Source organism: Protopterus annectens, chromosome 4.part0 (genome assembly GCF_019279795.1).
Source record: "Protopterus annectens isolate FY-2018-M chromosome 4.part0, PAN1.0, whole genome shotgun sequence".
In the NCBI taxonomy this organism is placed as follows: Eukaryota; Metazoa; Chordata; order Ceratodontiformes; family Protopteridae; genus Protopterus; species Protopterus annectens.
The window spans coordinates 1,874,103,239-1,874,120,073 of NC_056733.1; positions in this window are offsets into that span (position 1 = coordinate 1,874,103,239).

Sequence of the window (16,835 nt, forward strand, 5' to 3'; positions counted from 1 at the left end):
TGGGTTCAGTTCCAGAACCCTGATAGATCTCAAAAACAAATTTACCTTAAAAGGTCTTCTTAAATCTGATTTTGAAGAGGCCCTATCTGGTCTGAAGACAGAAGCCAGTTCCTCCTTTTCATCATCTTCCTTTAAACCTAAAAAGCAGAGTCACTCAGTTCCGACAACTTCCTTGGAACCACCTTCTAAAATGGCCAAATCCCAACGGTGCAGACAGCCTCCTTGATAGCGGTGGACCAAGATACTCACCCGGCACAACTTCTTCAGTGCTAGTATTGGGGCAGACAACGCTCCCTTCAATACTGACTGTCACTCTCCTAATTTGGACACAATAGAAGAGTCTTTGTGGGTTCTGTTCAAACAGATTTATTTTATACAGACACATCATGATAGAAGTTTACTGACTTTAACTTAAGTAACTTGTATAAAAACTAACTACTGCAATCATAGATGCTGACTCTCTGCTTGCACTCTCAAAAATAGCACTAAGAATAGCATGTACCCAGTATTTATATGTGCATGCTCAGTCCTTGATAGGCTTCTTAAAGACACAGCACATACACTCTGATCTACAGCCTGTCTGAGAAATAGATCATGCAATATTATGAATCTATTTGGCATGCAAATATTACAAGTAGTTCTTTGTCATGCAGTTATACAAGATTAGGTACATATATACATTTATGTCCATGTTGCTGCATGTTTCACACTGGGCCTGGATATTCGACCATATCGTGTGACATAAAACTGGGAATAAAGTTTAGCAACTTGAGCTGTCTCTACAGAATGTTCAACCTTGGAAGTATTTGAAAATCCTTAGGAATAGAAGTAGAGATTGAAACACTCTGTGGGATGGGAACCATATCTGGCTCGCTGTGAGATCTAGAGTCTGTATTACAGGAACAATGCTGTTATGATGATTCAGGTACAGGAAGAAGATGCCTGTGATTTCTCCTGTACTCCACACCCTCAGATTCTGCAAGGTAGGATCTCGGCTCATCACGTATGCCTGTAAACTGACCAGTCCGGTCAAAACCTTGCACCGTTTGTATCCTTACTCTCTCTCTTTCCCTCAGTGGATGAATAAATCTGCTTGATTTATCATAAGTGGACTTCTGGATAGAACACTTCTTGACTAATTGAGCCTTGATGGTTTTGTTGTTCTTATCTGTAGGCCTCAATAAACTGGAACTAATAGGTAGCATCATTCGGGTTTGTCTGGATAGAAGTCTTTGATCAGGTGAGCCAGGTATATCATCACCGGGTATGTTTCTGAGATTAAGTAAGTTAAAAAAGACATTGGGATTGTCACATTTTGACGTTTCAAGTAATTGCTTTGCTCTCTGCACTGAATGTTCAGCTAGCCCATTTGACTGTGGCTATTTAAGACTGCTAGTAACATGTACAAAGTCCCATTCCCTTGCAAATTTGTAAAACTACTGACTAGTAAATTGAGTACCATTGTCAGAAATAACTTTGTGTGGACTACCATGGACTAAGAAATTATGTTTCAACTTAGTAATAACAGTAGTGGATGTTAGGTTAGGTAGTAAGTCAATCTCAGACCAGTTGGAATAAGAGTCTACCAATACCAAGTAGTGTTGATTGCTCTACTCGAAGATATCAGTGGCTATTGTTGACCAAGGTAGTTCAGGAACTTGACTTAGCTGAAGTGGTTCTCTTTGCAAATGCGGTCTAGTACTATTGCATACTGAAAAAGAAGAAAGTGCTTTATCAATGTCTTTCAGTAATGAAGGCCAAAATACTAGTTCTCTTGCTCTTCTCTTAGTGGATGAAGAACCTGGGTGACCGCGATGCAAAATCTGGATATATTCTTGTTGTAAGGAAGCAGGAACAACAATTTTAGGACCTGTGAAAATAATGCCATCTTCCATCAACATTCCATCTCTGTAAGGAAAATAGGTTTGCACTTCAGGTGGTACACTAGATTGATTTGACAGCCATCCAACATTAATGTAGTGATTGAGCTTTTGAAAAATTGGATCAGTCTTTGTGTGATCTCTCAACTCATCAAGCCTAGTGGTAGAAAAATTGTCATCATGTCAAAGTCAAAATTCTCTGCATCAAACTGTTCTGTCATATTTCTAAGTGATCTGGATAAGGTATCAGCCAGATAGAGTAGTTTGCCTTTTGTATAGACCATTTTGAAGTTGTACTTTTGCAATTTGAGCATCATTCTTTGTAATCTCGCTGAAGCTGAATGCATAGGCTTCTTTAGAATAGTATCTATAGGTCGGTGGTCAGTTTCAATCTGAATAGCTCGACCATAAATATAATCATGGAACTTGGAATGTGCAAATACTATTGCCAAAAGTTCTTTCTCAATTTGAGCATATTGCATTTCAGTTTGGGTAAGTGTTCTAGATGCATAGGCTACAGGTCTTCCCTCTTGAAGAATAACTGCTCCAAGACCAAATTTTGAAGCATCACAGAAAAGAGTGACTGGTTTACTCACTTCATAGTAGCGTAATATAGGTGGGAGGTCAATTTTCTGCTTAAGGTCTTCAAATGCCTTCGGGTAGTGTTCTAACCATGACCATGCACCATTTTTGTGCAGCAGCTCTCTTAAAGGTGCTGTCAACTCACTGAAGTCTGGTATAAACTTGCCTAAATAGTTGACCATGCCTAGGAAATGCTGTAGAGCTTGAATATTATCTGGTACTGACATCTCAAGAATAGCTGCTTGCTTAGTCGAGTCTAGTCTCAAGCTAGTACTGGTAGATAAATGACCACATATGAAACTTGTGGTAGTCTGAATTTGCACTTCAGAGGACTGAGCTTCAAGTTTACTTTCCGTGCTCTGTCGAGAACTCTCTTTAGGTTTCTGTCATGCTCTGCTTCTCCATTGCCTCCAACCAATAAATCATCTACTATTATGGCACGAGGATAACCCGAAAAAATTTACTCCATTGCATGCTGGAAAACTTCACTTGCAGAATTTATTCCAAATGGAATCCTTAGGAATCTGTATCTGCCAAATGGGGTACCAAAAGTGGTTTGTAACGAGGATTTGTGCTCAAGCATGACTTGCCAAAATGAACTATCTGATGTTATTAATCTTCTTTCCATTCATTACTGATGGGTTCGGTTCCAAGTCCTTGGAACCGAGTTGGCCTAATACCAAGCTCGTGCCAGCCAAAAAGTCTTGAGCTAAGCTTCTACCCATAGGCCCTTCTCCCTGTTACCTCAGATCTCGTTTGTCATGTAGCCGTAAAGCCATGTTTCAGCTGAGCTCTCAGCTAAGTGAAAACTTGATATCTCTCAGGATATTTTTTCCTTTCTCTTGTTAATATTGGTAATTCTATCACTTTACAGCTATATTTAGACCTTTCACTCATGTTTCTACCTGTTTGGTAACCTTTTTACATACCTTTGGTGGTACAGCCTTTTCTCCCTACCCTTGTGGTATTTCTTGAATACCTTTGTTGGTATTTTATCTGTTTTCCCTTTTAGCTAACTAGGGGTGTGTTTTGACATATATTTATTAGGTATAGTGTGTGTTTAGACATTTTAGACTTAGATATAATAGAGCTTGAATTTGTTCCTTTAGTCTTCTATCTAGTTTGTTGTGTGTGATTTTCATGATGTCTGATAAAAAGGGCACATCGGGGTTTAAACATTGTACTTCATGTAAGGGTAAACTACCTAATAGTGATTCCCTTGATGATTGTGTTTATTGCTTGGGGGTGCACCATCTTTCATGCAACCCCCCCGTGTGATTTGTCAAAGTTTCAGTCAGCGCACTTTTGAACGAGTGCAAAAACAAGTTGATTCTGAAGGGCCTACTTAGGTCACCCTTTTCAGAAGCTCTTTCTGCGATGGAGGTCTCATCCCCTCCAGTCAAGGATAAGAAAAGGTCCCATGCAGTTCCCTCTTCACCATCGGGTGACCAGGACAAGTCTGTAAAGCCTAAAGTGCCTAAGTTATCTTCGGAGCATAAGTCTGCCTCTTCGGCACTGACCTTTTCCGTTCCAGCTATGGCTGTTCCTATGTCGCCGCCCACTTCGGCTTCGATACTGTCTATGGCATCAACTATCGACCTTACAATGACTACTATGACTTTGGCACCGAGTGCTTCTTCGGCACAGTCCATGCCTTCGATGCCTATCTCTGCAATTACGACTGAACCTTCCGTGTCGGCTCCGAGTGCCCCTTCAGCACCGAGCCCTTTTACGGACCGGATAACTATGAATCTGAAGTAGGCAGACTTCATTTGTCTGCAACCTGTGGGTATCGGATCCGACCTCGGATCCGAGCCGGCATTTCAAAAGCTTAGGCTCCGAGCTCCTAGCTCCTCCCTCTACCCATAACCCCTTGCCAAGCCCTGACTGACCCCAGATTTCGTTTGCCGCTTTCAAGTTGCGACGGATTCCTTGAGCTCCTAGTGCAGATAAGTTTTTCTGACAGGAAAATTTTGTAAAATTTAACTTTTTTTGGTTAATTTAAATAGAAGTGTGTCTGTTAGGCTTTCCTTCCTCTACCTTTTATTTTTTTCTTCCCGGGTTTGCGTAGTTTGAGTGGTTTGTGTGTGTTTAGGCCTGTTAGGGCTAGAGTATGTCTGAAGCCCATAAGGCAGTTTTTTCTAAGTGCACCGAGTGTGGCCATAAGCTGTCCCCGGCGGATGGCCACACTCGGTGTGTTAAATGCTTGGGGGTTGAACACCTGTCTTCTGGTTGTACCATTTGTGCAGGGTTCAACCCCCCGAGCTTTGAGGGAGCGGAGGTCGAAGCTGGTTCTGGCGGGACTTCTCCTCCAGATACCGCCGCTTCTGCCCCTCTACACAGCAAGCAGTTGCTGTGGGCTCTCCTCCACCGGCTGGGACTCAACCTCCCTCTAAGATGCCGGAGGAGAGAGTCTTCTAGGGAGAGAGAAAGGAGAGGCACAGGAGAGGCACCACAAACGGAGAGCTGAAACCTCTAGTTCGGCTCCTCCATCCAAGCGGGCCTCTCCTGTGCCTTCTAGTTTCCTCCTCCTCGGCTCCACTCCCTCGGTTCTCTTCTGGGCCCGAGGAGGAGGAGGCTAGCCCTTCAGCGAGGTCCCCAAGGCGGCTCTCTAGGTCCGCTTGGTGGCCTCGACTAGATCTACCTTCTCCATGAGTGAAGCAGACATGGACCGGATGATGAGGAAATTCATCCAGGCCCAAATGCAAATGGGAGTGCTCTAGCCCCCATCCGGGAGGGGCTTGACCCCTTTTTCGCCTTGGCTCCTTCTCCGACCCACACCATGGGTTCGGAGCTGTCGGCGCCGGGCAGAGTTGGATCCGGGTGGGTCGGATCCGATAGGTCGGCGCACCTCGGATCCGTCCCCATCCCTTGAGTGCTTGGTGCCGGACCCGACCTCTCGGAGCCGAGGACCGAGCCTCGGATCCGAGGGAGCTGGTGTGTCTTCGGCTCCGTCTAGGTCGGAGCACACGGTCTCGGATCCGACGGTCTCGCTCCGATCCGCGGCCGGATCCAGTGGGGTCGGCTCGGGTTTAGAGAAGCTGGCTCCCCTCGGCCTTCGACGAGTGGAAAGGGCACTGTTGAGGACTTCTGGACCCCGGTCCCTGCCACGGCTCCATCCCGCACTCCCTTGCAGTTGGGCCAGGCTCCCACCAGCCGGTCCCATGGACAGCCCGCCTCGATGTCCCAAGTAGTTCCTTGGAACATCCAGCTGCGGAAGAGTACTCCTCGGACAGCCCCGAAGAAGTACCTCGAAGCGTAAGTGCAAAGGAGGCACATGGACTCCCCGAGTCCGTTACAAGACACAGACTTGGATGAAGGGAAGGCTCCCAAGGTCACCCCTGAAGACGTCTCATTTGGAGACATTATGGAAATGTTGAGGATCGGGGGTGGTCTGCCCCAAGGCCTCCTCAGACGAGTCTGTGTTCTTGGAGGCATTCGAGGCGGCCCATCTACCTCTTGGGTGTCCCTCCTGCCGACCCTCTGGTGGACCTTATATCCACCAGAGCATGGAAGGATCCGGACACCGTTGAGCCTGTACCCAAGCGTCCTGGCCGTATCCTTTCCCTCCGGACCGCACTCACTGGAGCAAAGGCCCCCAGTAGATGCCATGATGATGGCTGCAGCCACTAAGAGGAATTGGCCCAGGAGAGTCCTTCTATGCATCCTCCGGGCAAGGAGTCCCGCTCGATGGATCGCATTGGGAAGCGAGTTTTCAGTTCAGCAACCTTCTCTTTGAGAGTGCTGAACTACATGGCACACGTCATCAGGATGCAGCAGGATTTGATTAAAGAATACGCTGCATCTCCCCCAGAGTCCATGTCGGGTGAGGACAAGCAGGTATACTCCACCCGAATGGCCACTCTTAGAGCAGTTTCTAACACATCTATGCGGCTACTTTCTCACGCTACCGAGGGAGCCGCTAGAGCCAGCGGAGCAGGCCTAGTCATGAGGCGGCAGGCCTGGCTCCGCCACTGTGATTTCGCAGAGCCCTTCAAGGCGACTTTCGCGAATGCCCCCTTTGATGGTTCTGCCTTGTTTGGCAAAACTGTTCGCGAAACATTGGTCCAGAGTGAGAAGGACGGAAGGCGCTGTCTGCCGTCGGAGTTCGCTTCTCAGCTCCCCAGAGGTCCTTCTCGAAGAACCAAAAGGGACAGAAGAAGATGTGGTTCCGAAGTCGCAGCAGTCCCAACCTGCTCCGGATACCCAGTCCTGGCGTGGCATAGGAGGACAGGGAGGTCGCCGTCCTAGAGGGAGAGGGTTCCTAGAAGCTTTGCGTCCAGAGAACCTTTCTCTGATAGGCCCACGCAGCAGCCCTGAAGGGTTGCCCGGCTGTCCGTCTCTGGAGGCAGTCGGGGCGTTCGAGGCACCTAACTTCTTGGGAGTCCATCACAACAGACCGTTGGGTGCTTCGTGATATCCAGAGGTTATACAATTCCCTGTACAAAGTTCCCAGATCTCGCAGCCTCCCAGATGTTCCACCCGACCAAAGGGAGGCAGCAGCTATCAAATCGGACAGCTGCTAGAAAAGAGCTATCCAGTCGTCCCCAGATCAAACCGGGTCAGGGTTTTACTCCAGGTTCTTTTAGTGCCAAAGAAAACGGGGACTTAAGACCGATCTTAGATCTTTCCCTACTGAACCTGTCAGTAACCAAGCAAAAGTTCCGGATGGTCACCCTTCAATCTATACTCCCCCTCTTGAGGGAGAACGACTGGATGTGCTCCATCGACCTCAAGGACGTACTACCACATTCGCATGGACAGACGGTCCAGGAGGTTTCTTCGCTTCGGCTAGGAGCCAGTCATTATCAGTTCAGGGTCCTCCCTTTGGTCTCACCTCAGCCCCCAGGGTGTTCACCAAGGTTCTAGCGGTTGTAGCGGCCCACCTGAGGCTCCAGGGATTACAGGTCTTTCCGCCTGGACGACTGGCTCCTGACGGCATCATCAAGGCATCTTCTGTGCTCAGCCAGGGACTACTTCCTTCATAGCCCCAAGGCTGGGCATCACTATCAACTGGGAGAAATCTTTACTGCACCCCACACAAGTTATAGATTTCATAGGAGGAAGGCTAAACACCAGGTCAATGCGAGCCTTCCTCACCCCAGACAGAATTTCCAACCTGAAGTGTCATGTCGCAGCGGTCCTGCAACCATTTCCGACAGCAGCTTCGGTCCTGAGGGCCCTAGGTTCGATGGCGGCAGCTATCCCGCTTCTTATTCATGCGCGTTTACGCATGCGGGTTCTTCAATGGACCCTTCAGGTTCAGTGGTCCCCTCTCTGTTCCTCTCTCAACACTCCGATAGCGGTCAGCAAAGCATGCAAAGATTCCCTTCTTTGGTGGCTTCGATCTCCGGAGCCTCTGACAGGGAGACCTTTTTGTGCAGCATTTCCCTGAGCCACAGTGACCACGGATGCTTCTTGCCTCGGGTGGGGGGGGCATTCTGCGGGGAAGATTGTCCAAGGCACGTGGAACTCCACAGAGACTTCGTTGCATATAAATGTCCTGGAAATGAGGGCTGTGCTCCTAGCGTTGCAAGCACTTCACAACGTTCTTCCTTCAGGGACTATTGCGATTCAGACAGACAACATGTCGGTAGTCTGGTACATCAACAAACAGGGAGGAACCAGGTCCTATCCCCTTTGTCGAGAGGCCATGAGAGTCTGGGAATGGGCAATTTCCACCAAACGCTTTCTTGTAGCAACGCACATTCTGGGAAAATCCAACATCCTTGCGGACAAACTCAGTCGCACCATTCTTTCCCTCACGAGTGGTCTCTCAATCCTCAGGTAGTGAAGAAGATTTTTGCCATTTGGGGCAACCCTGTTGCGATCTTTTGCCTCTCACTCAAACGCCAAATGCGACAATTTCTTCGCTCTGCTTCCACCAGGGAATCCCGAGAGATGCGCTGGTGCATGCTTGGCCTCCCGGTCTCCTTTATGCCTACCCTCCACTACCTCTGATGCAGAGGCTTCTGCAGAAAGCCAACAGTTTGGGGAGCAGAATGATTCTCATTGCCCCATTCTGGCCTCACAACCCTGGTTCCCTTGTATGGTCTCACAAAGTGAATCCACCCTGGATTCTGGATCCGATTCCGGATCTCATCTCCCACCCTCTGGGAATTTCGGTCCCCAATCTACGCACCCTGAAATTGACAGCTTGGCTGCTCCAGTTCCATCCTTGATTAGGACTCCCGGTATCTCGTCACCGGTCAAGGCCATCCTAGTGGCGGCTCATAAACCTTCCACTAGGCAGGTTTATCAGAGTAAATGGAAGAGATTCTCTATTTGGGCGGTCCAGAAAAGTTTGGATCCTTTTTCAGCACCTATGTCGGCAGTGCTGGATTTTTTAACAGACCTCTTTCATCAAGTGGCAAGTTCTTCCACGATTAAGGTACAATTGGCAGCCATCTCTCATTATCACATTGGTCATGAGACAGCTCCCCTCATGGCGAAATTGTGCAAAACCTTTCTTAAAGGGATTTTTGTTGAGGCCTCCAGTCAAAGAGATTGTACCACCTTGGGACCTATCTTTAGTTCTGCAAGCCCTTACTGCTCCTCCCTTCGAGCCTGCAGCTTCTACAGACCTGAAGTGCCTTTCCTGGAAGACTGCCTTCTTAGTAGCTATCACTTCAGCCAGAAGAGTGTCTGAACTTCAGGCTCTATGCGTCAAGCCGCCTTACCTTTCCTTCTTTCCAGATAGGGTGTGCCTCAGGACCAATCCATATTTTCTTCCAAAAGTCTCTTCAGAATCTAATATCAACCAATCAATCAACTTACCTGTGTTTTTTCCCCAAGTACTCAAACAAAGGAGAATACAAATTGCATTCCTTGGATGTTCATAGACAATTACAATTTTATATTCACAGAACAGCTGGTCACAGGCAATCAGATCAGCTGTTCATCTCCTTTGCTAAATTTGCTTTGGGTAAAGCAGTTTCTAAAGTCACACTATCGAGGTGGATTGCTAATTGTATTCTGCAGGCTTATGACACTTCAGGTAGACCTGCTCCTCAGAGGGTTACGGCTCATTCTACTAGGGCAGTCTCCACGTCAGCCGCCTTTAAGTCCCGTGTGTCATTGGATGATATCTGCGGCAGCCACTTGGGCCTCACCTCATACCTTTATTTCTCATTATAAGGTGGATGTTGTTTCCAGGGAAGAGCATCCTTTGGCTCAGCGGTGCTCGGAACATCCTTCCATGACGGCCCAAGATTCAGGTAGCTGGGGACTCTGTCCCACAGGTTGCAGACAAATGAAGTCTGCCTACTTCAGATTTAGAAGTTATGTACTCAACATAACGTTCCATCTGAGTAGGTGAGTTTATTTGATGTCATCCCCTCCATCCCCCTGACCTTTATACAGCAAGTATTTATGCTTTGTTCAGATACTGTAGTCAGTATTATATAGGCAAACTCAATCTGAGGTCAGTCAGGGCTTGGCAAGGGGTTATGGGTAGAGGGAGGAGCTAGGAGCTCGGAGCCTAAGCTTTTGAAATGCCGGCTCGGATCTGAGGTCGGATCCGATACCCACAGGTTGCATCCAAATGAAGTCACCTACTCAGATGGAACGTTATGGTGAGTACATAACTTCTAATTTTGACTCCACTGCTTCCAGTCTCCAAGCCTGAGACATTGGTACCAGTAGATTCCACACCATGGACCCGATGCTCTCCATCTACAGACCGTTTTCTAGGACAGGTTAACAGTCCATTCGTAGAACGACCTGACTCCCCATCGGGAGTATCTACTAGACCCACCAGGAGACTTTCTGAACTTGATGTGGTACGTCTTGTGGACCAGCTGTAGACAGCCAGGGGGATACCCACCCCTTCTATGACCCATCCTCTTGCAGGACTTGGGTTAACTTCTCCACGGACTCCATCCTACTCTCCTCCTTTGACCATACCGGTTGCAAAGCTATCTGCTCCAACGTCCTTTTTGGAGCCCATCTCTGCGCCTGTAGTGGACTTCACTGGAGCTCTGGGACTGTCCCTTTGGCTTTTGGTCCCCGCTGCACCAGGCCTTCCTCAATCTCGTTATTGGGCTGCAGTCTCTTCAATTAGTGACACGGTTCCGAGTGTTTCTACGGATCCATCCTCGGTGCCAGGAGTCCTGTCTGCACCAATCCTGCTTGAGGCTCCATCCTCGGGAGCTGGTTCGACGGAGTGGGGTGTGACCCCGGTTCCGAGGTTGTCCTTCTCGGTTCTGGGCTCCCATCCCTCTTCGGGCGGACCTGCTTTCCAAGCTATGGAGAAGGCACTTTCTTCTGGACGCATTCCGCCAACATTGGAATTCCAAACTTCCTTTCCCCCTGAGCTACAGCTGTCACAAGCCACCTCACTTGGACACCAGGTAGGAAAGCCACAGGACCCTCCATTGCAGGGTGCCCCCTCTTCCGAATTCTCCTCAGAAGCCCCCACTGAGGAGCTCCTTTGGAAGAGATCATGCCAGAGGAAGCACTTAGACTCCCCTGAAGAGTCTCTAACAGAGGGCACGGATTTTGATGATGGTGAAGGGTCCCCAAGGTCACCCCCTGATTATGTCTCCTTTGGAGACATCCTTGAAATGTTGAAACAGAGGGGTGATTGGAAGCCCACTAACTCTTCTTTTGAGGAGTCCATGTTTCTGCAGGCTTTCTATGCCCGGCCATCTACCTCTTGGGTGACCCCCTCCTGCAGACGAGCTAGTACAACTCGTGGTGCAGCATGTCTGGAAGAACCCTGATTCTGTTGAGTTGATCCCTCTGAGACCTGACCAGATACTTTCTCTCCCCGAGAAAAACCCGCATTGGTCCAGAAGTTTACCAATCGATGCTATGGTGATGGCAGCAGCCACGAAAAAGGATCTCGCCGAAGAGTCATACTGTTCACCCACCCAGCAGAGAGTCCCATGCCATGGAAAGATTAGGGAAGTGAGTCTTTGCTTTAGCAACCTTTGCCATATGATCCCTGAATTATTTGGCACAATTACAAGGCTCCAAAGGGACTTGATTTCTGAACTCTCTGGAACACTTGCAGGACAAGGTGTCTGACGAGGTAAGGGATAAAGTTGCCTTGCAGCTTGCAACCCTGGAATCGATCTCCAATTCGTCCATGAGGTTGCTCTCACATGCAACCGAAGGAGTGGCAAGAGCTGCAGGTTCAGGCATAGTTATGAGACGCCATGCCTGGATGCGCTTCTGTGACTTCGTGGACCCTTTCAAGTCTTCCTTCCTGAATGCTCCCATTGAAGCATCTTCCCTTTTTGGTCCCAAGATGGACACCCTGAGCAGGTGTGAGCAGGGTGGTAAGACCCTGTCTGCCATAGGTCTATGTTTTTCCAATCCTCAATGTTCCTTTTCCAGGAACCAGAGGACTGGGAAAATGTGGCACAAAAAGTCTCAGGGTCCTTTCCGTGCCACACGTGGTGATGTTACTGCCACGGACAGAGGGGGTAACAATTCCAGAAGACGCCCTTACCAAGGCAGAGGGGGTCCACGTAATCAAGGACCCAGGGAATCTTTCTCTGGGCAGCCTTATCAGCATTTCTGAAGAGTGGCCCGATTGCATTCCTCTGGAAGCAGTCGGGGGTAGTTTCTCTCTGCACCAAGTTGCCTGGCATTCAATAACCACTGATTGGTGGGTGCAGAAGATCATAACCAGAGGTTACACCATTCCCCTCATCACTCACCATTCTCCCTTTTCTAAGAGAAGGTGATTGGATGTGCTCAATAGATCTCCCGGACACGTGTTACTACATCAAAATGGACAAATGCTCCAGGAGTCTACTTCACTTCCGGCTGGAAGCCAATCATTACTAGTTTTGTGCGCTGCCATTCGGACTCTGTACAGCCCCCAGAGTGTTCACAAAGTGCATGGCAGTGGTTACAGCTGACTTGAGACTACAAGAATTCTGGGTGTTTCCGTATTTGGACAGTTAGCTCCTTACTGCCTCACCAAGCATCTTCTGGTAACAGCCCTGCAATACACTCTATCCCTGGTGAAACTTTTAGGGATAACTATAAACTGGGAGAAATCCAACCTTGCTCCAGTCCAGAACTTAGAATTCATTGAAGCAGTCTTCAAAACCCGTTCTTGTCTGGTGTTGCTCCCAGCTCACAGACTTCAGAGATTGAGGCTTCAGCTCCAGGTGATACTCTGTTAAAATAAAGCCTTAGCGAGAGAGGTTCTTCAGGTTTTAGTATCCATGGCAGCTTCCATAACAATAGTGCCTCTTGCAAAACTGCATATGCGAAAACTTCAATGGCTTCTACTTTCTCAATGGTTTCTGAATTACCACCCCCTATGCTTTCAAATTCAGATAACCAGTTCTTGGAAGCAGGACCTCCTTTGGTGGATGAGGCCAGACACACAACTTTGGAGCCATACATTCCAGCCCCCCCAACCCAAAGCCATTGTGACCATGGATGCTTCCCTGATAGGGTGGGGGTGGGGGGCACTTCCAGGGAAAGACAGTCCAAGGCACATGGTCCATGTTGGAGGCCAACCTGCACATCAACATTCTAGAACTGAGAGCAGTGCTGTTAGCATTGCAAGCATTTCAGCCTGCTCTCCCTTCTGGAGCGATTGCAGTTCAGTCCGACAACATGTCAGTAGTCTGGTATATCAACAAGCAAGGAGGAACCAAGTCCTATCCCCTGTGTTGAGAGGCCATTAGAATTGGGCAATGGGCGATAGCTTCCAACCACTTTCTGACAGCAACGCATATCCCACGGATCTCCAATGTGATTGCAGACAAGTTGAGCAGATGTATTCTCCTGTCTCACGAGTGGTCCCTCAATCCCGATGTAGTGGCAGAAATTTTCAGCTGTTGGGGCCAGTCTTGCTGTGACCTATTCGCCTCCCCATCAAACAACAAATGCAGCAGCTATTTTGCCCTATTTTTCCACAGGGGAGTCGCTGAGGGACGCTCTGATTCAAGATTGGCCCAAGGGACTGCTATATGCTATCCCTCCATTCCTCTGATACTCCAATTCATAAAGAAAGCTATTCGGTTGAAAAGCAAAGTGATCCTCATAACCCCCTTTTGGCCTCAACAAGTTTGGTTCCCCTTCCTTTGGCCTCATCTGTTATGTCGACCATGGATTCTGGACCTTTTTCCAGACCTGAATTCTCACCCCCCCAAGGGTTGAGTCATCCGAACCTATCCAGTTTCAAGTTTACAGCTTGGGTTCTCCACTTCTGTTAATCACCAGGCAGGATGACCTTAGCTCACCTGTTCGTGACATTATTGTGGCCTCTCATAAACCATCCACCAGAAGACTATATTTAGACAAATGGGAAAGGTTCTCTATTTGGTCAAAGAAAAAGATTCTGGATCCGTACTCGGCTCCAGTCTCAGCAGTTTTACAATACCTATCTAAATTCTTCAAAGATGGAGCCATGGCTTCTACCATACGAGTACATCTAGTGGCTGTCTCCAACTATCATAATGGGTTGGATCATTCTCCCCTCATCTCGCTTTGGTTATGCAAAACTTTTCTTAAAGGGGTCTCTCACATTAGGCCTCCAATCAGACAACCTATAGAGCCATGGAATCTCACATTAGTTCTTCAGTCTTTAACTCAGCCCCTTTTTAAGCCTGCAGCAAAGTGTGACCTGAAATTCTTGTCGTGGAAATCCCTTTTCCTGGCAGACATCATGTCAGCTAGACAAATTTTTGAGATTCAGGCATGCACCAAAAGGCCCTATCTCATCTTCCACAAGGACAGAGTATCACTCTGGACAAACCCATCTTTCCTCCTCAAAGTTGTTTCAGACTTCTCCATCAGTCAGACCATTGAGTTGCCAGTATTTTTCCTGAACTTTCCTAATAAAGGGGGATACTGCCTACATTCCTTCGATGTGCACAGACAACTGAGATTTTATTTAGACAGGACCAAAGCAATACGTAAAACTGACCACTTTTCATTTCCTTCACTGGTCCTAGAATGGGAAATTCTGTCTCCAACGTCACTTTATCAAAATGGTTAAGGGACTGCATACACTACATTTATTCACTTGCAAAAAAACTGTGCCACAGAATGTTAAAGCCCATTCTACTAGATCAATGGCAACGTCTGTAACCTTCCATTCCAGAGCTTCTATGGATGATATATGTGCAGCAGCCACTTGGGCTAAACCCCACACTTTTATCAATCATTACAAATTGGATGTGGTTTCCAGAGGGAGCGCTGCCTTCGGCTCATTGGTGCTCAGGAACGTTCTCCCATAAGGGCCATCCAAGGAATACAAGGTAGCTAGGGATTCTGTCCCATCAGTGATGAATGGAAAGAAGATTAACAACATCAGATAATACCATAAAGTTCCATCTGTGTTGTTGATCTTCTTTCATTCATCACTTCTCACTCTCCTTCCCCTGCCAAAGGTTCCTGGTGGATACTTTGAGTCCAAGTGGTGAGTTAGGGCATTTGCATAGAAATGGCCTCTGCTTTACTACTACAAGATGGGCAAACTCTATCTGAAGTAACAGGGAGAAGGGCAGTATGGGTAGAAGCTTTTCTCAAGAGTTTTTGGCTGGCTCGAGCTTGGTATTAGGCCGACTCCTTTCCAAGGGCTCGGAATCGAACCTATCAATGATGAATGAAAGAAAATCAACAGCACAGATGGAACATTGTAGTAAGACAAAACTTTTTTTTTTGCATCCAAAACAGAAAAAAACAGTGGCATTTGGTATTAGAGCTGCAACCTCTTCAACTATACGTATTGAATGATGTGGTCTCGTCAGTGTTTTGTTGAAATCTCTTGGGTCAATACATATTCTGATTTCATCTGAGCCTTTTTTGTGAGCTGCTGTCATAGATGACACCTATTCAGTTGGTTCTGTTACTGGACAAATTACACTTTGCTGTACCAGTTTATCCAACTGAGCCTTAACATTGTCCTGCATAGCTATTGGAACTCTTCTTGCTGGTCTGACTACTGGAGTGACCTCTGGGTCTAACTTCATGGAATACACAACTGGAAGTTTGCCCAACTTCTCATCGAAAACATCAGCATACTCTGAGAAAATGGGTTCAGAAAAATTGGAACTAGGATATGCACTTACGTGATAAACTTCTTTCCTAAAAGAAAGCAAATTCATTCTCAGACTGTCTTTTGAGACCCATTTAAGACTGTAGTGGTCTGTAACAGCTCTTGGCCAAATAACATGAAAGCATCACTGAGCCTTAGGTTTGAATTTCTTCACCTCCATAAGCAACTAGTTTTGCATTACTGGTCACATTGAGTTGTTCATTAGTTCTCACCTTAGCAAATGTGTCTGCTGATATAACATTACACTTTGAACCAGTGTCTTCTTTAAGCTCTGTGGATTTACCATTAATCCAGACTGTACAAAATACTTCATTCTTCGCCAATGAATTCACTGCATCAACTGTCTCTCCAATTACTGATACACCATCTACATAGAAAGTAGAATTGCAGTCTACATTGCTTTTTTGTGTGACTTTTCTTTACAACTGTGTGGCGTTTCCTGCTTTGCAAAACTTTTGAAAATGGTTCAATTTTTTACACTTGTGATATTGCTGACCAAATGCTAAGCATTTCTCTCTGTGAGACTCATGATTGGCATCACAATTGCGTCATTGCAACAGGTAACAATAAAGCTGGACTTGGGTTTTGCTGATTCATGCGTGTACTGCAGTGAGCATGCTCCTTTCTTAGAATTTACTGAAAAACTAAGTGGTTTCCCTGGTGAACCAGCAGGGGCTGAGGCTGCCATGTGCTTATGCCTACTGTTTGTCACGTGTTGCATGTTATCTGCATTTGCGCTGGAGCCTGCTGAAACCATACTCTTGTCACTTGCAAGCATACTTGTGTTTTTCTGTCACTTCATGGATTTGACAAATCTCAATGGCTTTATTCAATGTTAAATCACTGTCACAAAGCAAAATCTTTCTCACAGCAGCACTATTAATACAACACATGAGCCTGTCCTTTATTAACTCATCTTTTAAGTTACCAAACCGACATATTTTGGCTTTGTTTCTCAGGTCAGTTATATAAGCTGCAAAAGTTTTTCCTAGTTTCTGATCTCTCATGTAAAACAAATGCCTCTCTAACATAATATTTGTCTGGGGTTTGCACATTTCTCTGAACTTGTGCTTCAAACAGTCAGGATCCTCCCTTGATTCAGCCTGTACAACAATATGACAAGTTTCACCTTCTCCTTCATATACTGCTAGTGTATACACAAATTAATGCTCTCTTCCTATGGCTTCTGTCCCAGCCAGGTTTAGCAAAATGAATGCCCTGGTGTGTGTATCTTTATCTGAATAAGCTGTTTGTATAAAAACATCTTACTCTTGCTTAGATATTCTCCAATTCTCTGCAATATTCTGATCCAATACAAGTAGTAAGGGCTTTTGAAATCC